Here is a 26,097-nt window from a genome sequence, read left to right on the forward strand (position 1 = left end):
GGTTTGATAAATAATAAAAGTGATCGTTTCGCCTTCCCCATAAATGACACAGGTAAATTACCCAGCTAGCCACAAAGAAGCATCACATGCCTAGAAGACACTGTAATAAAATGCCAATGTATTACGATATGAGTGACCTCAAAAGTGTGACAAGAAGATGATTATAGTGCATTATATGTAGTGCCTTTTTCAACGTTTTCTGAAGCATGAATGAACCTTCATTTGACTGTGCTTTTATTGCTAGCTTTTCTCAGCTTGAACTTACAAGCTGTATGACAGAACCTATCTAATTTAGTATGCCCAGGTGTGTGGCCATACTGGCCTCTGGTTCTGTTTAAGCCTTCCAAATATATATGTGTAGAAAAATCCAAAGATAACATCAGTATTTGACTTTATGTGGTGCTATCTGATTTGCATATTTTCAGTTGATAGCGTTGGTGAGCTAACGATCCAAGTTCTACCTTGAAGATTTTACATTGTCAGATGCAGGCTCCTACCCTTAGACTCCCATATGTGTCTGCATGTAGGACGCACTGTTAACTGATGGTGGAAGCTACTTGTACCTGTCAGAGGTCAGTAATTTGCATGGCTTGGAATTGTGTGGCACATACTGATAAATGTACATATCCGTGCAAGTCATACGGATGCAGACGCTGTATGCGAACATTGCACATCCTCTAATCCCATGGTGTGTAAAGATTAAACGCTCTTAGTTTTGCTGTGCTTTGTATTTGTTTCCAAAAGACTCCTGTTACAGATATACACAGAAAAAAATTGATCCCGGTTTCGATGATATCAAGTAACACTAGAAAAGGGAACTGAATCTAATAATAGTTTAAGAAAAATGTTCATTATGTAATACAGGAAGGATGACTAGAGCCCCGGCATTGAAAATCAAGCAAGTGACATGAAGGAGCAACCTTACTGCCAAACCTTAGAAAAAAAATTCTATGAATGAATGAAGTACACAGTTCTTTTACCTTTTAAAATACAAAGCAGAACAACCATTAATATAGAAGGTAATTAGAACTACTAGCATTCTGTGTAATGCAGTCTGCTTCTGAAATACGGCATGTTTATGTATGCATTAATAATGCACACATTTTTCCTGACACTAGTCATATCACAGCAGTATGGCATCACAGACGTTTTATAGCCTCATTCTAGTAACATCTCAGGCATATAACATTCTTATTCTAATCACGCCATAGTCATTTCAATGTCACATTGTAGTCACATCACATAGCCTGGTAATAATTATTTAACTTTATTGCTAAGCTGAATAGTTTTCTGTTTGCTCAGGGATGACTTAAACTTGTAGTCAGAACTGATTAGCACATGCTCATAAATGAGCTCTTCTCAGGTACACAGGGTTAGACTCATGTAAATTTAGGAAGAGAAAAAAAATTTCAATGAACTAGTGTCCATTGGTTTTAAACTGAACGCAGTCACAAGTTGCAATAATAGCACATTTTTGCTGTTTTCTGTATTAATTTTAGAAAACCAAAAATGTTTACATGCAGATCTGTCATGTTAATGTTTATGTGCTTGCTTTAAAACACTGTAGTTCTTTAGCTAATCATACATTATTAACCTCATGGAAGGGGCAAGTCTTCAAACCGTACTATTTGCACAAAGGATTGAGGCCCAGAGTATCCAAGAGGCGAGAACTTTCACAACTGTTTCTAATAATGAGAGAAAAAGAATGGAAAGGGCTGAGTTCCTGAGAAGGAGTTGAAATTGCCCAGTGTAGCATTAACGCCACCTCTGAAATATGAGAAATTGCTCTGAAATATGTCCAGTGTTCTCTTGAGTAGCCATTTTTATCCTTGTGTAGATGTTTATTCCCTCACTCTTACATTTGAGAAAACTGCAGTATTTGATGTTGCACTCTCCTCCAATGCAGCTCTGTGTCATTATTTATACTGTTTCTTAATAGTCGCCTTTCTACTGTGATGTATTAGCCTTTTGTCTGTATATAAGAACACTGGACTCATAATCACATCACAACGTATTAAGGTGACTTGCATAGTATAGAATATTAACTATCCATCCACGTCATTGCTTGTTATCTGCAGCTCGGTGTTATTATGTATCAAATTCTTTTCCATACCGTTTTTGACTCAAATTCTAGCATGCTAGAAACTGACTCCAATTATTCTGTACTAGCTATAGTCAAATTGCACTAAATGGAATTGCTTACATTGTATCATAGTGGCTATGGGCTCACACAATGCATTATACATGAAACTGATTCACATTATGCTTTGCTAACTAAAGACTTTAATCTTGAAGTGTTGAGCATAAAATGCTGTCATTCTTCACTGAACTGGCTTTGGTCACTTGATCATTTTGTGCCTGGGATTGCCTCTTACAGGCTGTTATTATTAAAGCAAAATGGCTTTTCCTCTTCTGCAGTTCTACCACTTTCTGTGGAGAGCTGATTCATATGCTAATGAATGAGCTTTCTTATTTCATGACATAGCACTGCAACACTGGAAGCTGACCTGTGGTGCACCTATAGGATGCCCCCTTCAGTCCAGCGTAGTGAAAAAATGCATTACAAAAATCCACTGTGTTCAAATAGCAGATTATGTGCTAATCATTTAGCAGTCTTTAATATTATCCCCAGAAGGATATATCCTTAATATATCCCCAGAATGCTGCTTAAATCATTACTACATATGTCCTTGGTCCCATATGCAATAGGAAATATTCAAGACCAAATTAGTGGTCCTGCTGAGGTTTTTCAGGGTGTTCCTTACATTGTTGTCCCTGGAAGAAGAAGACATTAGGAGTGTGGCAGGTAAAGAAGTGAAGACTCCCCCTGTTACAGATGGTTTTTAATCCATGAAGTAGTCCACTTCCACAAGGTCAGACATTAATTCTCTTTTAACTGGCACTTGCACTGCTGTGTCCTTGACTTGGGCTTCTGCCACAATTCATTCTCACAGTAACCTCAGGAAACCCACTTCTTACAAGAAGTACTGGGTCAAAAAGTGATGCTTATAGTCTGCTGCACTCCTAACCCCAGTTTCAGGGTTTCGGTGAGGGAGTCAGTGAAGATGAGATGGGAATGCCATAAAGGCAGGAGCAGTATATGGAGAGGATTGTGGAACATGTCAAGCATGTTTCTCCTTGAAAGCATGATGCTTTGGTCCTGGCTTTATGCACATAATGGTTTGGAATTCAAGAGCTTGCTTCAGAGTTTCCTTCTCTTCTTGGGTAGAAGGATTGGACCTGGAGTCTTTATTTATATAAGTAGTCCAAATGAAGTCAATAAAAATATTTTGGGTAATGTAAACAATACATAACTATAGCATTTCAAAAAGCCAGTAATTGAATTATAAATTATATTTATTTAATATACTAATTTTTGTAATTTCAAAGTGTGTTTGTTTTTTTGGAATGGTTGTGAGAGCTCTAGGAAAGGAAAAACGCTTAAGCAGTTCAGGGCTATATATTAATCTGTACTCTTAAATAAACAACAATAGCTAAGTCAGTTAATGATTAATAATTAATAATTTAAGCCAATTGAACTGCTGAGATGGAGCAATATTTGCAGAATTGGGTGCTTTTAATGTATCTTTCTTCAGGAAAATAAACTCAGTCCCTGGATAATCAAATCACAAAAGGGGCAGGTGATGACCTTCATTTCGTTTGAATGGCAGAACTAAATTTAACTGAATTTGCCATTTTTTTTTTTGACTGACAAAGATTGCAAATGTCAGTTCATGGCTCTGAAGGGTCTACAAATGCAGAAGCTGAAAACTGGCATTTTGCAGTGCCAGTGTTTAATCTCTGTCACTGTACAATACAGCAAGGTGCCCAACTCCCATTAATTATTGCTGTTTGTTTAAAGGTAAAGATTAATGTACAGGCTCGAATTGTTTGCTTGAAAGTGTGTGGAGCTTTTTCTCCCTCAGAGGGCTTTAGTAACTATTTACTATAACAATAAAAATCCATTTAGATATAACTAAAAGAATAATAAGTGCTGTTTAAAATGCAATTATCAGACCACTTAAAATAGATGTAATTGCACGTGGCATAAGGAGAAAAAAAACGCTTAGTTCTTTGCTACACTCATGTCACCTGTTACGATGGAAGTACCTGATGAATCAGAACACAGAAACAGATTCCAACCACTGTGATTTTGAGTAAGGTGAAAATATTCCAAAACCTGCAAACAACCTGATGTCTTATTGATGCTTTATTGTTTAAAAAGGGAAAAAATAAAAATACAGGAAAAGAAAGGAAGTCTAAAGGTATTCAGATGAAAAAATGTCTGAAGAAAGCTTTACTGAGACATTTCATTTCCATCAAAACGGTAATGTAGATCTGATAGATGGAGTTGTGCTTATGCAATGTTGACAGGATCTGAATGAGACCCAAAACACAGAAAGAGACCTCCTTCAGGCATTGTCGTGGTTTACCAGGACAGGCATTTACTTTGTTTTTCTGCTTTCAACTTCTGACCTGCTCCTTGATTGCACAGAAAGTAGAAAACTCTCAGTTTAAATCAATATATATACTCACTCTAACTTGCATTAGTGAGATTGACATCTTTACATCCAGATTTGAACTTAAATATCTTCTCTTTTTCAATCCTACTCTGATGTCAGTCATGCCTCACCATTTACAAAAGGTTACTGAGGTAGTAAAGCTTGATTAAACCCTATGTCCTCTGGGGAAAAAAACCAACTCGTTTGACATAGACATATCTTCATTCTTTAAATTACAGATAGGCAGGCAGACAGATGACTAATTTCTGTTTAAAAGCATCACGCTTTTAAGATTGCTTCTTCTAATTTCTAATACTTTTACTTATCTTAATAGTCCAGTTAAACCAAGGCATCTACGGTTTTGAAGTTTTATTTCTGGGGAGTGTGTTCTGGTGGTAGAAATATTACAAAAGCTACACCCTACTATTGAGCAGATGATACCCATCTATTTACTATGGATATGCACGGAAGGGAAGAGCACAGATTCCTCCATCACATCCCTTTTCCATGCCCCAGTGGCATGGCTGTGATTCTCAAAGACCCTTTTTTCTTCAGGGCTCAAAAGCTGTAAAAGAGAAGGTGTGTACCTTCCTCCTATGGGCAGCAGTGTTCTGACTGTACACGCCACCATATTCTGGGGAAGCAATTTTGGCATTCTGGAGGCCAGTTTCTCTCAGAGCTTCTCTTTATGTGGAAGCCAGAATTCTGCAGAGTGCTCATGCAGAGCTGAGCCTGAAAGAAAGGATTAATCCAAATGAAATTACTCTCATGAAAACAATGAGGAGAAATTACAGGTCTGTGTTTGTTATGTATTCAGAGAATAGGAAACATTACCAAATATCTTTTCAATAGTTTACATTCAGTGCAATTTTCTAAAAATATTTCTATTCTAAGCAAGAGGAAAAAAATCTAGATGATCGCAATTTGACTTGTCCATAGATTTTCACAGTTGCATTTAGTGACTTTATTGTCCATATTCCTTAATAGGCAGAAGGTACTCAAAGTCTTAAACTAAATAATGTGTTACCATGTATGTGGTAAGTTATAATGTAGGCAAAGTAAAAATATACGGATAATGGGGCAGTATTTTCTCTTTAGGGCAACTTCCTGGGCATTCTTAGTCAGAAAATAGTTTAGGGAAATAATAAGACAGAGAGTTTCATTGGTTTTCCTTTCTTATTACTAATAAATCACTGCTTCTGCCTCCCATGTTGACAAGCAGCAGATGTTTCAACACAAACTCCATCAAAGTTAGTCATTTTGTCCTCTCTCTTATCAATGTTTCTGTTGCTCTGAGGACGACATGCCTCAGGAAATAAGTAAGCACCTATCTATAGGGGCATCACTCAGTCATGCTTAGACAATTATCACAGCAAAACACACCTCAGACTGATCAATAATTGCTTTCCTTGTCAAATTTCTGGATGTCACAAGCAGCACCAAAGAAAGGGATCAGACCAGCGCAAAGCCTTGTCTAGACAGGTAGATTAGATTGCTTTTAGTCCTAACAGAGGCAGGAGAGTGCCGCAGTGGTCCACAGCAAAGCTTAATAAGGCACCCATCTCCCTTTTCCCAGCACCTAGGCTTGGACAGACTCAGATTATGTGAGCAAGGAAAATCTCTCCCATGGAGAACACCTTAGAATCTGAAAAATGGAACATTAGGAATAGCTTCAAAGTCCCACATTTTTTTCCAGACAAAGTTCATTCTGACATAGGCCAGAAAGTTGTTATTTTCAGATGGATTTACAGGGATCAGTTCTTAGATTCCCTTTCATATCTCCGTCTTCCCCCTTTATCTTTTTAAAGCTTGGATAGACAAAAGGCTTTCTCTCTGATTCGCTTATATCTGTGCTTGCAAACCTCAGGCAAGAGGTGATGAGGAGAGGATACTTGTTTCCAAGATAATATTTTGGGAAACAGTAACTGAAGTTAGTCACATTTCTCTTTAGACATTCTGTATAGTATATACCTATGTAACTATTTGTCACTGAAGACAGTAAATTTGTGCAGTAGAAAAAGAAAGCAGATTTTCTTGGACTAAAAGCTCAGGTGAAATGCATGTGGTGGCAGGGGAAGACCCATGAAGGTGTAATACAAAAATTATACATTTATCTAATTTCTGTAATTGGGTGGTCTTTTACTTTCAGGCATAACAAAGTGTGCCAGTAACTTTAAAACTACTCTGATACCATACCAGTGAGGAGTAGTAATTACAAAGCCTTTTTTTTTTTTCTTCTCTCTTCTGCAGTTCTGTCAATCCCCTGAAACACCTGCGCAGTTTAGTAAAGTTCATATACTGAACACTAGTCATTTCAAAGGTGAACTTCATCTATTGTCTGGTTTACATTACTGTTCAGCAGATTCTTGACTGAAAAATGTAGGAGGTCTTACTGAAGAGGCTTTATTTTCCTGATAGCGTGAATGCCAGAGGACTTCAGCATAAGCAGCGAGAGGCAGTTGTATTCAGCACTATAATATGCTTTCCATTAGTGATAGAAATAAATGTTTAAAAAAATTATTCTGCAAACTATGAAATTCTTATTAACATGATTCCATTTAAGTGAGCATATATATATATATATATATATATACACACATGTATTTTACGGTTGGTATAGCAAGAATCTTTCTCTGTGCACATACCTATGCTACTATGAGAGAACCAGTGGAGTTATGAGCCTTCAGTTTTCTTCCCTGTTCAGCATTTGATCTTGAATATAAACCTTTGAATGGGAGTGAAAATCCATTCCGTTTACAAAAGTGCTTGTCACCCCACTTTTGTGTCTGATGGCTCAATGCCCTATACTTTTTCTAGGGAACAGCTATCCAGGTATTCCTCAGCCAGACCCATCTGTTGGTTAGAAACATTTAATGTAAAATATTATAAGGTGAAAGCTTTTGCCAAAGCTCGGCGTTCTTTGGCAGAGACACATCTATGGCTGGAGAGTAATCTTTCTGTTTTATTTATTTTTTATTTATTAGTGGATATAGGCTTTCAGTCAGCCTACAGAAGTTGAACCTAATGGTTCTCTTTCAGAAGTCCATATGTTTCAATTCTCCTAAAAATGGAAAACTAAAAATTGGTCATGAAGCAGAAGCATGCTATGCCTGAACATGGGCTTTAAGGCATATGGAACTCATTTCAAGATCAGGACCTGCATGTCTTAGTATTATTAAGAGGAGGTAACTTTTAAAACCCAGATCCTCCCCGCTAAATACAGACATGAGGCTCATTTTAATAATTCTTTCTTTAATTGCATTCTTCCAGTTAGCATTACAAATTATGTCAGTGTTTCCACTTAGCTTAAGGCAGCTCCGATTTAAAGTATACTGTCACAAATTCTGTTCTCATTAACACTGATACAGCTTGCTCTGTTGTGCAGTAGATCTTGCATAATACTGGAAGACCATTAAGAAGCTATGTGCTTAAAAAACCCAAAGTCTCAGAAAACAGGTCCAAAAATATATTATTTGTCTCAAGTAAATTATGGACAATATATAGCTATCTACCTCATATTGCAATCCTGAAAGTCTAAATTTTAATGTCATCAAACTGGAGGAAGTTTCTCTGCAGCTTGCTTCAATTTACAAAGTTCTGAGAAGATGAATTTGTACTTTTGTGGCTTTTCAAAAACTTCTTACTCTTGGCCTATGTAAGCAACACATCTCAAACCCTTACAAGATCTACAAATAAGATGCTTTTCCTCTTCTCATGGGATAAGACAGTGCCTGCCTACAAAATCAAGCTTTGTGTAAACCAGTGAATTTTGGTTTAGTCTATTTTTAACCACAACCATGAAACTCATGTTTAAATGATTTTAGTGTTCCTTTAGCCCAGAAGACCCTTACTCAGTTTTTGTCTTTATAGACTCAAAATCACAGCTGCTAATTTCTGGAAAAACATCTTAACTGTCTCCTGATGATGCTGTTCATCTTGATAATATGATTAAAGTCTTGCTTTGACAGGTTGTATGTGTGTATGAATGCTGACTCCCAAACATAGTGGAAAGACTGAAGGGAGAGTCTTGGCTTACATTCTTTTCTCCACGAACTTGTAGTATGTCCCTTGCATGAAACTGTCATTGAAGAAAATCCTCCATACTGTCAGTAAGCCTGACTCTCCAAGAGTAATCAATGAGTTGCAGGTTTTCTGATGGAAGAGTGGTGCATACTTGAGTCACACTGGACAAATGAAAAAAACCTCTGGCTCTCCTGCTTCCTCAGAGAACTGTCACGAATTTCTAGTCAGTGACTCAAGTGCTCTTGGTGGTTTGTTTACCATTTCTAAGACGTCTATAACATGTAATTCAAAAGCATTCTTACTAATGGTTACTTTCAGTTTCCTAAGCAGGACTCTCTTGTATCTTGAAGAGAATCTGTTGGGAGGTGAAAATAGTAAAGTTATTCAAAATATTGCTGCAACATCTCTCCATGCAACTACATGCTCTTCATGTGCTTGTGGATAAATCACCATGGTAGTCACATTCTTCCTTCTCTGATTGGTTTAAAGGGAAGAGTGGCCTCATTCATTTCTGAAACATAGCACTATGGAATTCTGTACTCTTCTCGTGTGTTCTAGAGGTGACCAAGGTGCTCCTGTGAGGGATATGCAACTTGAGCATGAGCGTTTCAATCACTAAATGGCTTCCTGGAGCTTTACCTAACCTAACTCAAGCCCTGAAAAAAGTACCCAGACACTTTAAAAAATTTTATGTTCTGTGAACTGTGATATGGAGGCACAATGGGAGTTTCTGTGGAGTTTGGTGTTCTTGATTATTTTTCTTTTTAGTTAGAGAAATGTCAGAGAATGTCTCCATTTTCCTAATTAAAAAAAATAATATTCAAAATTACGGAGTAATTAATCCTGCTTGAAAAAATTTACATCTAAATAGCAGCAACTGATCTAATAAACTCAAATTTACTATGCTACAATGAACTTAGACCATGGAACAAAGTATAGTTGGGGAAAAAAAAAAAAAGATTAATATTTATACAGTGTCATTCTTAAACAAAGACATCCAGAATAATTAAGTATGTGTGTGTGTATGTAAGAAGGAGTTTCTGTAATTAGGAAGCAATCCTATGGTACATTTTATAGCTTAGGATGCAATGAAAACTATTTAATTGTATTTCAAAGAGCAGTCTTATATGGTGAAGGGAAAGGGTTTTTTGTTTAGTTTTTACAGATAAATATAGAAGCTCTACTTGTTTTTCCTGAAACTGCTGAAATCTTGTCCACTGACGTCAAGAGAGCAGGCTTAGGCTCAAGCAATACTTGTCAAATGTATTTCGTTCAATTTACAGCTATTCCTTCTCGACTGCCGCCCGTCTTCTAAATGCAGTAAACAGCGGCATCTAGAGGCTGTTTTTAAATACTGCATGTCAACCCCAAACCAGCATCTCTTCTGAGAAGGCTTTGACAAGCAAAGTGAAAGCATGAAGCTAGACAGTTGCTATAGTAATATTTATTTATATATATATGTATATATAAATATTACTGAATACTTGGCCTGAAATCCTAACACACTGTCACAACAAAATACTTGGGTGCCTTAAGGCTGTTCATTTAATCACAGGCATTTAAAGAAATTAAGCTTAAAAAATCCACTATTAGTGTGCAACCTTGGGTTTAGTTCTGTTAAGGTGACAAATTGCCATAATAGAAAGTAAGTAAAGAGTTTGTAATATCATTTAGTTTTGACCAATGAATGTTTAAATAGTTGCTATTAGCTAGTTGTGCTTAACATGTCACATTACACTAAGAAATTTATAAAAAGTATTTTTAAAACCTAATTAATCCCAGGATATAATAATTTTTAATTCATCAAACACATCTACAGAACCTATGGTAGGAAACAATATCTTTGAAATATCTCCTGTTTGTTACAGTTTCATACTATTTTTCAAAAATTGAAATATCTAAGATTGTGTCTAAATTCAGTCATGGGTCTGGCAAGAGTAGAATTTCAGTGCAATGGGGGCATTAAGGTGTAAATTATTATCTGTTTTACAAATAAGCTGCATTAAAAACATACCATTTCTTAATGAGGCTTTAATGTTAATTAAATGAAAAAAATTTGTAATACAAAATAAAATCAAACAAGACAGGATACAAGGATTTTATTACAATAAAGTTTTGGTAAAGCTGTCAGGTTAACTACTTAAAGATAATCTTTGAAAGTGTGATACTGGCTAAAAGCAATCTTCCTTTTATGACTCTGAGTGAAGTGACCATCTATTTTGAAGGCTGACATCACTTACATCCAACAATAAGCTTATATTTATTTGGGTACATATTATGGGAGTATTGATAGTATTAGAATGGTGACTGAGGTAATTAAAACCTCTACTGCATCCAGTGAATTACTGTCTGACAAGGAAAGTTGCAAACACTTGCAGAAATTGATCTAAAGGAAAGAGGATAACTGTAAATTGACACTTTTCCTAGCCTAGTGACTCTCATAAACTTTCATGACAAGGACAATAGGAACATGATCTTAATTGTAATCAAGTAAAAATAATAACTGTAAAAGAGTTAAAAATACTGTTTCAAACCCACCAGTGTAATCAAAAGGTCTTACTTTCTTATGTAAGACCAGTAGAGCTGATCGTGCATCCAGTTATGAGGGACAAAGGTAGAGGGGATGGGGCTTCTTCCTGAAGAGACAGAGACCACAGTCCCATGGGGGGAGATGCTTCATTAGGCACGACTCCACTATATTTGGGTGTTGGCCTGGCAAATGTATTCAGGAGGAAAAAAACGTGTTGATGCAGTTACACAGAACCCTTCTTCTATCATCCACTCTCTTTTATTTTCAGATGGAGGGGCACTGTGAGACTGACTGCTCTCTGCACAGAGCTCAAGAGGCAGCATACGCAATAGAGGGTAAGTTTCTGCACATTAGTGCTTCTAACATGCTCACTAATGTTTATGCTTCTCCAGAGGGTTTTGGTATAGGAAGACAGTTGCTCCAGCAGGGTATCTGGAGGTGAAGTGTGAACTCTAAGGAAAGAAGTGAAAAAAGCAAACAGATGGACTTCCTATCTCGAGATAGCTGGGGAAATGGAAGCAGTCCATGAGAGGATCAACCTCTTGCAGTAGATACTTTCTTTCTTTCTTTTTTATTTTTTTTTTTTAACAAAGTAATGCTTTATGCAATTTAGCTGTAGAGATGATACGCATTTAGGAAGCACTAGGTAGCAAAAGAATATTCTGACAAGAAAAGACTGTAGTCACGAAGGCCAAGATCGAAGCAGAAACAAAGGCAACACCAAGAGAAAGGATATGAATTAGGAAACAAAAGGAGAAAGAGAGCAACATCTATGCAAGTTTGTTATAATTAAAACAATATTTTTGATTGGTGGTTATACAACCGTCTTTTTAAGCTTAATTGCAGCATTGATGAGAATATTTACATTTTATACATGCTGTTATTTGATAGTATTACAATGAAGTTGTACATTTGTCAAGTTGTCAGTGGTCTAATGCCTTGACCTCTGGTCCTCTTAGAGGGTGATATAGTTCAGTGTTAAAGGCACTTGCCAGAGTGTCTCAGACTGTCCCCACCAAATACCTTCAGTGCTTGAAAAAATGGATTCTGTGGAAAGAATCACACAAATACAATTGCTCCAAGTGTGAAATCTCAAAGTAAAATTCTTGGTGTAACTACTTCCCAAAACGTAACTTTTGCTCAAAATTAGTTTTATTAGCTCATTACAAATGAATATTTGTATTAAAATGGGAAGGGGTGTCCATGAACTATCAGCATGCTAAGTGTCCTATATTATCTGCACTACTGTTATATGGAACGTTGAGGTGTTATTTCTGTTCAGAGAGAGTTTGTTTTTCTGGAGGGCAGCCAGGAATTTCTATTTCCACAAATATAGTTCACTGGTAAAAATACTGTAGGCTTTCATGAATTCATTTTTGGGAGAGACATGGTGCAATTAAAAAACGGTAGGAAGGGACAACCCTGACAAATCACATTTTTCTCTGCTACACTTGATTTTTACTTTCTCAGTAATAGTTAATTACATGCCATATTTAAAATCCTCCTTTGCACTGGCAAACAGTTGAGAAACAGCAGGAGTTTATGAAGCAAATACCTGCCCTTACATACCAATTCATGGAACTGGGAAACTCTCTTACAGACAGCGATATAGATGAGGGTAAAGAAGATAGAGAGAAAAAGCTTTAGCTGATGGTGTCAGAGGATTGCTGCTGGAACCATCTATTAAATGTGGATTCCCGGTATTGGACTAGATAATCACATTGAATTGATAGGATAGCACAGCTCGCAATGGCAGGAATATGTTTGCAGGAAATTTATGTCAAGGTTGCCTTGGAGCTGCCAGCATCATACCAATATAAGTTTTCCTTGTCTGTAGAGATGCATTTTGTCATAAACATCTGGAAACATTTCTGGCTGCTGCTGGTCAGTTGCAAACCTACTTGAAACCACTGCCATGTCATACCTAACACCGGGATCAACAGAAATGCAGGTCTCAATAAAAGAGTAAGGCAGGAAGACATGTTATGATGAAACACCTATATGAAAAGCTTCATATTCTCAAACGGCAGCTTTAGAAGCAGCTTGTACCTGTTTAAAAAACAAACAAACAAAAAAACAAAAACCAAAAACAAACCAACCTAAACTTTTTTTTTTTTTCCCCTTTAAGGAAAGCACCCTAGTTTGACATTGTGTTTTTAGCTTTTGGCAAAGTATGCTGTACTGGGACTACTTTGCACAACCACAGGTATATGAACATGAGAATGCTTGCATTCCTGCTCTTCAGGTTGTCAGTTTTAGAGAATATATGTCCATTAATAATTTTCAAACATTTTGAGTATGGAGATACACATTTAGACCTTCAGGCTAATGCTTGATTTTCAACAATATAAGGAACTTTGTTTTGTATATGTTCTGTCTTTAGTTAGGTGAGGCTCAGACAAGCTTTGGCTGCGTCAACAGTTGGTTGACATACTCTAGCACGTCTTCAAGTCCTCACTGTTGATCTCCCAGTTAGGGACCTTTCTGGTGTGCTCTGTGATTCCCCTCTAGCCTATGTGCTCCGATTTGTTTTACAAAAAACCACAAAGTGCAAAGGAAGGAAAAAAAGTAGAAAGTAAGAAATTTTCTGCTCTGAAGTTGAGCCTACAGCAGGTCCATCCACCCAGAGAGTAATGGTAATCTAGAGTGGAAGTACTTCGGATTTGTATTTCCATATGCCAGCGGGATTCTGCTTCTGAACATAACAGATTCAAAGTTAGTTAAAAAATGTCATGATTTTCCGCATGGGCTTTCTGAAATCTGAACCCTTTACATAGCATATTATTTGCAGAAAGAGACCCTAGTGGAACTTCCCTCTGTATTCACATGGTAAGAAAGCAAGCAACTAAAAGAACTCTGAGAGAGAACAAAAGGACAAAACCAAAGCAAACTGAAAAAAAAATGTTGCTTAGCAATGCATCCTGTACCACTCCAGGGGGATGGTCTTTGTCACAGATATTTACATGTTGTGAGTAGAATTTATTGAAAATCAGAGAAACATTTGTGCAAAGCCAAAACCAGAAGTAAATGGTATCTTGCATTTTTCTTTCACTGCTGTAAAGATCAAATTAGAAGAAAAGACAGAAGTAAAAAATTCATGTATACATGCATTTTTAAAGGGAACTAATTTGGAAAAAGGTGGGATTTGTTTGGGTTTTTTAAAGTTCTATTTTCTTTTCTACTCCTGCCCTATTTGTGCTCTTTGGCTCAATGCACTGAGTGATAGCTCTGTTAGGGTTTATTTTTATCATTGTAACTTTGTGCCTATGAAAGCTTCAGAATGGTGAAAAAAGGAATATTTAACTTTGAGAAAACTGAGTGTTGGAAGACTGGCATACTAGAAAAATTACAGGGCTTAATATTCCTTTTGGTGCTTTCATGACTGTTAAAGGAACTGAGGATGTGGAAGAATGAGAAAGATGGAAAAAATCCTTCAGCGTTGCTCATATTACAGTATTAAATTGCAAGGAGTAGGAAAATAAAAAGACAATAAATTGAGGACATTTCAACATTTACATTACTTACTGTCTCCAAATCTTTTAAGAATTATAGCTGAAAAAATCTGTAGTAAGAAGAAAATCTTTAGCAATTGTCTTTGTTCTTTCAAGTGCATTTTTTTTTTTGCTTGGTGGTTTGTTGCTTGTTTTTGTTTTGTTTTGTTTTGTTTTCTAGAAAGTCTTGCCAGTTTAGACATCTTCTTTTCCCCCACTTATGGTTGGCATCTTTTCCAGCAGACTGCCACAGACCTCATTCCAAATAGGTGACAGTGTACTTTTTTATCCTTTCCCTTCTGGTTCAGCACATTCGAATGACAAAAAACCTTATCATGTGAATGTGCTCACTGAGTACATGATCCCCACGCATCATGCATATTAGTTTTCCTCATGGATTGATTGGTGCCATGCTTTAGGTTATGGGTCTTGCAGTTTCCTGTGTGGTACATTTTTTAGTGCAGCATCCTATGCTATCCAAGGTATTTTTCAGAGCTTTTTTAAATTCCATTTTATTTTAGCATTTTATCAAGTATAATGCATAGCATTTTTTATAGCAAATTCTTGTTAGGAACATTTTACAGCATAAACTTGCATATGTATGAAAATATATAGAGATGACAGGGCATGGATGAGGCAGAAGGTAGAGAGTATTTTTAACCTCTAACGTTCTCAACACTCGGTGCAAAGCGCCATTTATTTTATAGTGGAATTTGTACACGTCTTCCAACGATAAAAAAAAAAATTGAATTTAAGGCACAGAAAGTGTCATATTTTGGCTCTAATATTACAAGGCAGAGACACCTTGCTGTTTGTGCCAGTATAGATAACTATGTTCTTTTATCACCTTAGAAGGAATCCTTCTGAGGAATGAAAATCCTCACTACCTTTCTGATCTGTTCTTCTTAAACAAGCAAGTTCTCTGCTTCCTGGCTGCACAAATGAATGACATTTTACTACGTAAGAAATGTGAGAGAAATACACACAGGATTAGTTGCTTGTCCTCTAATAATCTCTTAAATTCTTTTAGCCTTTCCTACTGCTCACCACTGTGTCACAGTGACATGTTAAACAGCCTGAGTTATTTGTTTGTTCACAGTTTCTGTGAGCAGGGTGTTTTTCTGAAAGGCTAGGCTGGACATCAAGGTCAAAAGCTGCTGCTTTGTTTTGTCTTGGATTTTGCACCCTCTGAAAGGAAAGAGAGATGGTGTTATCTCCAGGAGCGAGTTTAGAGGCTTTGCTGGACAACCTTTGGCAAGTGCAGGGTGGAGCAGGCAGGGAGCCTGCAGCTGGCGTGCAAGTCGGTGAGAAAGCAGAGAGCGCAGGCACAGAGGTGACAGAAAGGAAACTTTCCGAGACAGTCAGAGGGAGTCTGCTGCAATCACTGTGAAAACTGCAGGAAGGAGAACAAGGTCAGAAGGAAGGACAGGCACAGTGGCTGGGGAAAGATTTGTTTGCAAATGGTTTAAGCTGTTTTCCCCAGAAAATCATCCTTTTCTCTATTGTAATAGTTACCCTATCCTACCTTCTGACCTAATGAATGATTATTTTTAACACTAAAAGCCCTATTTTGTGGTTTGATGTAAGGAATAATGTTGGCACACCTACCTCATGTCTCTGGCTTGCTCAGTGTCACATCACATTGAACAGCAATTTGCACAATGAACAGCCTCTCAGACACAGGACAAGAGGAAAACCTACCACACTGCCAGTCTACATCCAGAAGAACTGAGATGGAAAAAGATGGTTTCCTAAAACAGGGAAGGGGATATGAAGGTAACAATTCTGAACTGGATGTAGGGGAGAGTATTTCTTCTCTAGTGCCAAGTCAGCTGCTGCTGGGAGCTTATTAACCTCTGTGTATGGCCATTGAGGAATGAATTCCTATCAGTTTACAAGGCATAGAAAATGTTATAAGGCTGAAGATGGAAAAAGACATGATAGGACAAACTGAGAGCAGTCTGAAGGGCACATCTTTTTATTAAGCCTGCTGAACCTTACCTCCTATAATAGCAGACTGCAGTTCTTTCCATGTTTTGTAAATAACTCAGTGTTTCTTTCCTCCATTATGGTAAATATATAGCATAAATTTAAGACTGGGCCTTAGACTTTAAAAACCTTATTCTCCCTTCTCTGGTTTCCCATAGTTGTGTGTTCTCCAGGACAAACACCTTTTTTTTACCCAAGCATTCCTAATTGCCATTGAAAAGTTAGAAATGTGACTAAAAGTGCAAATACCCTTGTAAAAGCAAACTGGAGTTAGTCAATCACTTGCTGGTCACTAAAATGGTGCTGATACAGGAAAGGAAAATACTGCCTTTAAGTAACTTTGCCCCTTGCAAAGTATAACCAGTTAGATAATAACTGTGCTAACATTACTCTAAATTGAACAAGATTTTTGCTAACATTGGAGGAAACCATGTGGGAAATTACTGCAGAAACTTAGACAAAAGAGAACCAGGTCCATGGTGAAACATCCTTCAGAAAAGTCCGCAAATGGTCTGAGATAAAATATCTATGCATCATCTTACTGTGTATGTCTAGTAATGGTGTCTTCTCTTGACTTCGACTTTTTTTTTCCACATACTCTCTTTACCACTGTTTTAAGGGACATGTGTAGGTTTGTAAAGGATTTTTCAGGGAAAAAAAGTCAAAAAAGTACTCAAAGCGTGAAGTATTTCTTCTGCTTGAGTACGATAAGCAATGGTCTCAGAAGGACTTTTCTCCTGCCTACCAGAGGACTGAATAGACCTTTGCCATGATCTCAAGGGCTGCAAAGAATAGGTAGGTGCAACCAGCACAGGTTTTCCCTCCAGTGAATACATCAAAAAATAATAGTTTCTTGTAGCCAAGTTTTGGACCTTGAATTCAAGAGGGAACATGATGCAAAGTCTTAACAGCCCACAAGTTTCCAGGAAGGGAGTTAAGCAGGAAGTGCAAAGATTGACTAGACTGTGAACTGAATTGATGTGTGTGTGTATGTACTCTGGTGGCTTGTCAACATCCCATTTGTCATAACCTTGCATCTTTCTTGCGTGTATAGTTATCTCATAGAATTTTTTTTAATAGAAATTATTTTAAACTTCCATTTTTTGCTAGCTTAGAAAGACCACCTTTATGAAATATTTTGCTGATACATTAAAAATAAATCACTTTTCACAAAGTGTTGTTATGTAAAATTGAAGTAAAGCAGTGCAAGTTCAGTGGGATAAAAATGAAGATTAAAAAAAGCAAGAGAAGAAAGCTCTTTTCTTCAGTATTAAAAAACAAGATAGTCTATGTGATTGTTTCTCAGTATTTTGGATAAGTCTCTCACCTCTGTCAACTGAGCTGTGGTGATGTGTTCACAGATAACATGAAAACATGTTATCACTGAGTAATTTCTGACCTTATTCAAAGATATCTCTTTTTTTACTTTAGTCATCAAAAAGCTATGTGCACTGCTGTGCAGCACCCTTGGTGTCAACAGTACTTTGTTGCTGGTGAGCTGAATCTCCAGCACAACAGTAGGTAGCTAGTGATCAATAGCGACCGAAGGTGACACGTTTCCAGAAGATGCCGGCTGTGAGCTTCTGAGCCCTCCAGAGTACAAAATTTGGCATGACTCACACCCGGAATCTTAAGCAGCCTGTTTTATCTGGATTCTGTAGTTGTTACTGATCTATGCAGCTCTGAAAGCAATCCCTTTCCTCAAAGCAGTGTTTGCTTTGTGAACGTCAAAATGGCAATTTTAAAGGTAATTATGATCCAAGTAGCAATCACATTCTTCTCCACTGCTCTCTGTGCTTGTTGCCAAAACTATTGTTTCTATCATTAGCTTTATTAGCAGTCTAATTTAATTAACAAAATGACATTTTTCAGTGGCAAATTCTCCAGTACATCTCCACTAACCATGGCATATATCTGTGGATTTTATTCCACAGAATCCACACTGGCAGGTGGGCAAAAATGAGATGGACAGGGAACAGAAAAGAAAACCCAGAAGAGAGGCCCTTCCTATCCAAAGTGTTTGATCAATGGGGATGCAAAATGAAAGGACAAGGACTCTTTCCTATGGTGGATTTCATTAAAGGCTTTATTCTTAAGGCACAAGAGCTAATTGCTGTCAGGAGAATTGTGCTAAGGTGGCAGGTAGAAAACTGGTGATGTATAAACTAAAATCTGATTTCTAGGTGCTCTTGCCCAGGCACAGAGGGAGCATCTGCCAGCTACTGCTTTCTTTCCCTTACTTATAAAATAGATGAGCAACTCCCAGGTGTTTTCCAGAAGGTAGGAGTGGCTTTGATCACGTGCTCCTCCTGGAAATCTTCTTCACAGGAACAATAAGAAGAACAAGATCCCACAGGGTTAATTGCATTCCCCTAAGGACAGCACAGCATGCACAGTACCACTTAGTACGAGAATACCAGACATATGATGGTGGATAACTACTACAGGATTTTATTGTATTTAGTACCAGTGCCATTGCAGTGGCATCCAGTGCTTGAGAGCTATCAAATGGCTGTTTGTATACTTTGCTATGCTACTTTGATGTATATTGTGCTTTGGCTTTCCTTTCCCTGCACTACTGTTTAATATAACTTGTAATTCTATGAGATCAACTGAGATCAGTTTTATGTAAAAACGTCTTCAAGTTCCTTCACTATGTATTTAATTGTTGCTTCCTTAGACAGAGGACAATTTTCCTAGATTTTTCTATCTGTATGTGCTTCAGAAAACAGAGTAATGACTTTGTTATATTTTAGTCAGAAAGTAATCAAAATCCCTTGCTGCCAAAAGAAATAGGTGATTTTTCGAAGTCCTGTTAAGCATAAACGTGTGCAGATCATCCCTGGTGTATTTGTAGGAGTGTGACCAGATGTATATATTCCACCGAAGAACCGTCTGTTTATCTACCGTCTTGCACAGAATAATATGTTGCGATTGAAAACAGTTTCACATCTGTAGAGGAAATGGAAGTGTAACAGTGAATTTCAGAAGATTAAGTAGGACAAAATAGATCTGTGTGTGAACCCCCTATAAGTGCCACACAGGTCACAGCCCACTTTTTCATGGTTGTGTCATGTGCAGAAAATAAGGGATGGGAAGTCACAACTCAGGTGAATTGTTTGAGATATCTGTGGTTTGTGGACGGGTCATCCTGTGAAAGGACTTTCTATTTCATTGAATCAAACTTTCTACAGGCATATAAGAATCCAATTCACAATATCCAGTCAAGGCCTCTCACATCCCAAACACCCATCCAATGTGCTAAAACAATCAACTGAAAGACCAACAGCACCTAAAAATAAAACTTTAATGCAAGACAGGGAAGCAATGCAAGCAGGGAAGACTGAGGGTGCTTCTAAAGTCCCTTTAGTGGGACTCTGCTGGAGACTATTTTAATAGAAACCCCTTGATGGTCAGATCTTAAATGTTCTAATGCTTTGTCTTGACACTGTGTACCTCATAAATAGTTGAAGAATTCTTCAGTTTTGCACCCGTTATTGTAATTAGCAAAGCTAAATGACTTTCACTTTTAAAATCATGAATCACACCTAACTGCTTAGTGTCACTGCCATAAACATGTGCTTTATTGACGTCTTAAACCCTTTCACTAGGAGAACACCTTTTCTTCCTCTGTCAGTAACAGTCACATATCTCTACCCAAATAAATTGCTTATCAAGCAGCTCTCAGCCTAGCTGAGACAGCTAGTGATCAGTGATTTTGTAACTAATTTTTCTCATAACTTTGTGTATGTGTTAAGGGCCTAATTTAGTCTTCCTCTTTTCTAAAACTTTGGCTGTAGTTCACCCTGAAACTTCACGATGTGTTTTGCTGTGTTCAGGGGAATTAAAAAAAAATCAATTGCAGACAATTTATCTAATCTCATAGATTCTTTTCCACTACCAGTGCTGTTATGTAAATTTAAATTTAAAAAAAAAAAAAAAGGAGAAGAGGAAATCTGCTGCATGTCATCTGTGGGTGATTGCATTTTGTTGGTTTTTGAACTCATTCCTTTGTTTATAAAGGAGATTGGATCCTTTGATATAAATGAAAAATAGATAAAAGTTGTTGCTACCAAATCACATACCTACCTGGTGAAACTTCACTGGTTTTGTCACATTTCAAGAGGGTGAATTCAATTTAATACTTTGAAAACTATCATTAACTTGAGAAGGATTTGAAATAAAGTCCTTTAGTATTTACAAATACCGTGGCACTGATAGAGGAAAGTTTTTCTGAACAGCTATGACGTTTCACCTACCTCTCCAAAATGGATACCTTGAATCTGCATCTCTATGTGCCTAACTGTATAACTTACAGTGTAGCAATGTGTTGAAATTCAGATACTGTGCTGGATATCAATGCAGTACAATTTTATTCTTTTCCAGGTCATCAGGGAGGTTTATAAGGATCCAAAGAGGAATCTAAGTGCTGCAATACCTAATTTCTAAGATGTCTGCAGACAAACTGTGTTTTCTCCATTTTTTCAATGCATGGGGAAAGGGAGGTGTCACAGAAACTTACAAGCCAGTCAGGGATTCACATGAAATAGTAAAGCTCTTTGAAAACTGAGGATAAAGGTATCAAACCCTTACTCAAGAAGACATACCTGTTTCTTTGACACAAGAATTCTTTTCTATAAGACCCCAATGCACCACTTTTGCACACTGCTATGCAAAACCTGACAAATAAAAACTGAACAATAGGAAAGTCTACAGAGGAGTCCCAGCCACTCTTAACATAGGAATAGAGTACTCATCTCAAAGGAGGCCAGTGTTAGAGGTGAGCATTCAGTTCTCAGTCTCTCTCTCAGGAGACTACTAAGGTACTGGATAAAGGTGTTTTGTGTGATGCTGTTCAAACAGGTAAGAGAGTTGACCATACTGGAAGTCCCTGGTGAGGCCAGCCCTTTGACAGCCTTACCAGGGTATAAGCATAAAGGAGTACAGTAGTATCAGAATCTCTATTATGGAGATCACTGGACAGGGAATAAAGGTCTTCAGTGTCCTATAGATGTACAGGGCAGTCCAGAAGGCTTCTGAGCAACATAGTAAAGCCACAGTGTCAGTGCTTGGTGTAAAAGTCCTTTTGCAGATGTAGCCTAATGTGACAGTGACACACCAAAATATATTTATAGCAGATCACTAGTATACAGTCTAAATTTACTGTGAATTCTTCAGCACTGCAGGGTACATTTTTTTTTCAAGTTTCCTATTTCCACAGAGCTCCAATGTAAGCTGTTGTCCTGTCATTAATGTTGCACATCAGTGTACGGACAGACTTCGTGTTTTCTAAAAGATGAAAAGGTGCTTGTCACAAGTGTAAGTATCTGTGATCCAAGTAGCACTGCAAGTAACACTTTCTTATTCTCTTTCTGTTTTATCTGTGTTTAAGCAGACTAAAGAAGAAATTTAAAGAGTGTAAAAGCATCTCAGAAGTCCATGTATCTTGTTGAAAGATCATGAAGAGATATGTAACAATATTTAGAAAATTACTAATACCTTCTGGAATAAAGCTTTCCCTTTTAGTAAAAGGGATTTCTGTTTTCCTGTTGGATTCCATGACTTGTCACAAATATGAATAAAAATATGGAAATATTCCAGAATAAAAAGTAAGACTTATCTTCTTAGATCCATTTGTCTTCTCAAAGAGATTTAGCTTTTTTCTTCACCTGCGAAATATCAGGATGAACAACAACAAAAAATGATAACAAAAAAGAAACAAATATTAGCAAAATGTGAACAAGGAAGAATTGCAATGTCTTTGAAGAGCCAAGTATTTCAAGTTTTGAATGTTTGGGGATCTCTTTGGAATCTTTTTGAAATAAAGAATTATCACTCCTGTAAGCTGCAAAATAATTTCTAAATGCCTAAAGAAAACAAATAGAAATTTCTTTAAAGAATAAAATCGTTAAAATGTTCAATCTGGACAAGTTGTCTCAGCTCATTCCTTTACTGATCAAGCTATATAGAGAGGAAATGTCAGTGCTGCTGTTGTCAATAATCTATATTTATGAGATATTATGTTTATTAATGTATAAATATTGTTATTATTATACTCAAATATTCAGATATTTAAATGGCAAGAAACTATAGGAAACAATGTACCAAATTTGTGTGTCATAAAAGGATACTGCTGAGCTCAGTGAAACTTCCAGGTGTAAAAAGTGTCAGAATTTCATTCCATACCTTCATCTTCAGATATCACCACCAGGGAAATTGATTTCCTTTATAGTTCTTGGAGGACCTTTCTAGGTGTTTGACAGAACTACTGGACGGATCAACAAGAAGCTGCAAATGGGATTTTTCTGAAAATGGGACATAACTGTCAAAACTATTGCTTGTGTTGTAGAACAAATTTTCTCCTGATGTAAAATGACACAATTCCATTGACTGCAATGACGTTACACACAATTTATGCCAGAGAATACGTACCTCTTTATCCATTTATCTATAAGCTGGTTGCTGTGACTTAATTTCACATGAATTATGTTACTGTTCTTGGTCTGTGCCCTTGCAGCACTTTATTACTTAGAGGGCTAGTTCAGCAGAAATAAATAAATATGTGATTTGCAGTCTCAGCAAACGTCCTAGCCAGGCACAATGGCCTCTCTGCAGTGTTCCAGACTAATTGCCCCCAATTTTCTGCTCTAACCTTCATACACAATTCAGTCCGTTCTTGTACTATTCTCCTTACTATTTTTTCATCCAATCCTTATGTTCGGATTTTCTCCAGTGTCAGCAAGTCCTTAACCATCAGCTCTTACGTATTCAAATTCCTTTAGAGAATAACTTCCTCTACAGTGATCATAAGAAACATGTATTACTTTTAATAGAGTACATTACTTAAGAAAAGAATATGCTTAAAATCTTTCCTTCGTAAGCTCTCACCCTGATTTTTCTGTTTGATAGTATATCCCAGCATTTACGGTAACAAATCCTGTCATTATAGTTGTGTCATGTGCTTACTGGTATATCATCATCCAATGTTTTTCTAATTTCAGAGTCAAAATCTTCCACCAAATATCATAAGCAGTTTAACTTATATTAATAAAAGTAGGAAGATTTTTAAGCTTATTTTAAGACTGATTGGCAGCAACTTTCTGTCCAAGAACTGAATGCAATAGCAGTAAGTTAATGATAAGCATTAATAAATCGTGCTTGAGGTAATTTTTTAGGTACTAAGGACCTTTTGATGATTAGAGAACATGTATGAAAATTGTTCTGGGCACCTACTTAATGGCCTGTGACTTTGGAAAGCATTAATCCAGTACATTGACTTCATTTTCTCATTAATTCTTCTACATTATAGGAAGTTGTTTGTGAGGCCTGTTGGATTCAGTGGTGCACAGGAAGGAGGAAATTAAAGAAAGCATTATGAGTAAAATAAGTAGTTCCCAACTACTTTCTTTGGGGGACACCCACTGAATTTAACAGAACTGGTTTCCACAGTCCAGCTGCATTTCTGCTGAACAATTCAGCCTGGTGTGGAGCCTGAATCTACAACTTTTGTGTGCTTATTCACTATGAGAGACCATTGACCATTCTGTTGAATACAATAACTTTGTAAAAAGTAAAAGGAATATTCATGAAAGCCATGATACTTGTGAAATGGAAATAATGTTGTTGTAGTTGAATTCTTTTAAGTCTTGTGTAAGAAAAAACCCACATTTCACATATAAATAGTACTTGTGCTATGTTGAAAATTAAATTCTAAGCTGTCTACTGTAGATATGTTTTCCAAATATTTCCTTTATCCTTGCTTTCCTTTAGGTTTCTTTCTCTTGCTCTGTTCAGCTCCTGCACCAATCTGGACTTGGGAATTCTGTGCTCAGTTCCTACCTTTTGGATCATAACTCTGTCTTCTTTATTGCACCATTAAAATGACTATAATGTATCCGCCTTGTGCCTTATCTGACCTGGTGTTCTCCTTCTAGTGTCCCCTGTGGACACTTAAAAAGAACCATTATGAAATAAGATTATCACTATGGAAAATTTTACTCGTAGTCTCATTTAGTTAGCATTGATATAACTTTTGATAAACTTGAAAAAAATTGAGTCTTGCATGATCTTTTTCATACTGTGTGCAATTCCAGTGTCCCTACAGTGCTCAGAAATCATAGTATAATATTTTATCTCCTTTAGTCTATATGTTCCAGGTCTTGATAAAGTCTTTTTTTTCTGTCCTTTATCAGTGCATTAGGCCATATATCGTGGGTAGCTTTTTGCAAACATAGTTGGGTTCACTGGAGTTTAAAAATAAATTCTTAGATGACTTGGCTGGGAGAAAAATTTTGTGGATGTTTTCCCTATCTAATACAGTTTAAAAAAAGATGATTCTTTGGTATTTTCAATAACTTCTTAGAGTATTAACTTTCTATCACATAAATGTGTTTGTAAAATCTAAATGGACTAAAAAGAAATACTTTTTCAATGTTGGTTGTTGATATTGCATTTATATCATGATTCTAAATGTAGTTAAATGTGTTTTAAAGTGAAATTACGTTGACATTTTTGACATGTTGAGGAATTGATGACACTAGTCTTGTACTTCAGTTGCTGTGACTTTGCACATCAAAGGTCTGTCTTTGGCTTTACCCTGATGCTCTCCCACTCTCTAGTGCTTGCTTATTCTTGTGTCCCTTCTTTCCTGTCCCGTGACTCCCTCTCATGCCTGACCATAGTAAATCCTGTCTCTTTTCAGTGAAATATCAGATACACTATTTGCATTGTACAGTTAAGTCAGTATATGACCAGAATGAGTGAGGAAAGACAGCACCTGTAGTGCAACCTGTGTAGAAAACAGTCTCAGTTTACCAAGAACCATTTGAAAGCCTGACATAAAAAAAATTTTTTAATGTTCCTGTGGACTTCAGGACAGGTATTGTATATGTTTGCTCTACAGAAAATCATACACATTTATGAAAATATTAACCTACAGAATCATAGAATCACAGAACAGTCTGCGCTGGAAAGGACCTTTAGAGATCATCTAGTCCAACCCCCATGGAAAGAGCAGGGTCATCTTCAAATAAAACAGGTTGCTCAAAGCCCCATCCAACCTAACCTTATGCAACATCCAGCTGAAGAATGTAAGAAATCTTCCTTCTTTTTTCTCCGTGCATCATCCTTTATTGTAGATTTTTAAATATCACTATATGAGGATTGCTTGTTATTATGGTAAAAACCATTAGAATGCTTTTATTTCATTACACTTTATATGAAGGTGTGATGTGTATAACCCAACCACTTCATGCCCAATTTAGCAAGTTAGAACTATGGAAATCCGGAATAAAACATAAGAAATTTTCCTCTTTACAAGCAATTTCCATGTTTCAGGAACAATTTCAGATGCAAGTTTTAAATATCTATTTAATTGATATAGGATGGTTCTTGTAAATAATTGAGCAAGAAATTTTTATTCCCCTTATATTCCAGTGAGTTTCTTTCAAACTTAGCATTTCTCTATACCCAAACCTTATGAACTTCTAAACATGTACCCACTGTAGGCCAGGTTCTGCATTTGGCTTTAATCTTGGGACTCTATCAAAAGTCTCAGATGTAG

General features: G+C 36.8%; 1 long non-coding RNA gene across 2 annotated transcripts; it reads left to right on the forward strand.

Annotated features, from left to right (window-relative positions):
• Window positions 1-24,908, forward strand: LOC114060223. Of its 2 annotated transcripts, none has more exons than XR_003571845.1 (3): window positions 1-52; window positions 11,324-11,390; window positions 24,306-24,908. It is a non-coding gene; the product is annotated as an uncharacterized LOC114060223 (long non-coding RNA). The 2 variants fall into 2 exon arrangements; XR_003571846.1 differs by lacking the exon at window positions 24,306-24,908 and adding an exon at window positions 20,922-21,886.
• Window positions 24,909-26,097: the final 1,189 nt, after the last annotated feature.

This window comes from Empidonax traillii, unplaced genomic scaffold (assembly GCF_003031625.1).
Source record: "Empidonax traillii isolate 1590-97213 ecotype Southwest subspecies unplaced genomic scaffold, ASM303162v1 scaffold265:size1167950, whole genome shotgun sequence".
NCBI lineage: Eukaryota > Metazoa > Chordata > Aves > Passeriformes > Tyrannidae > Empidonax > Empidonax traillii.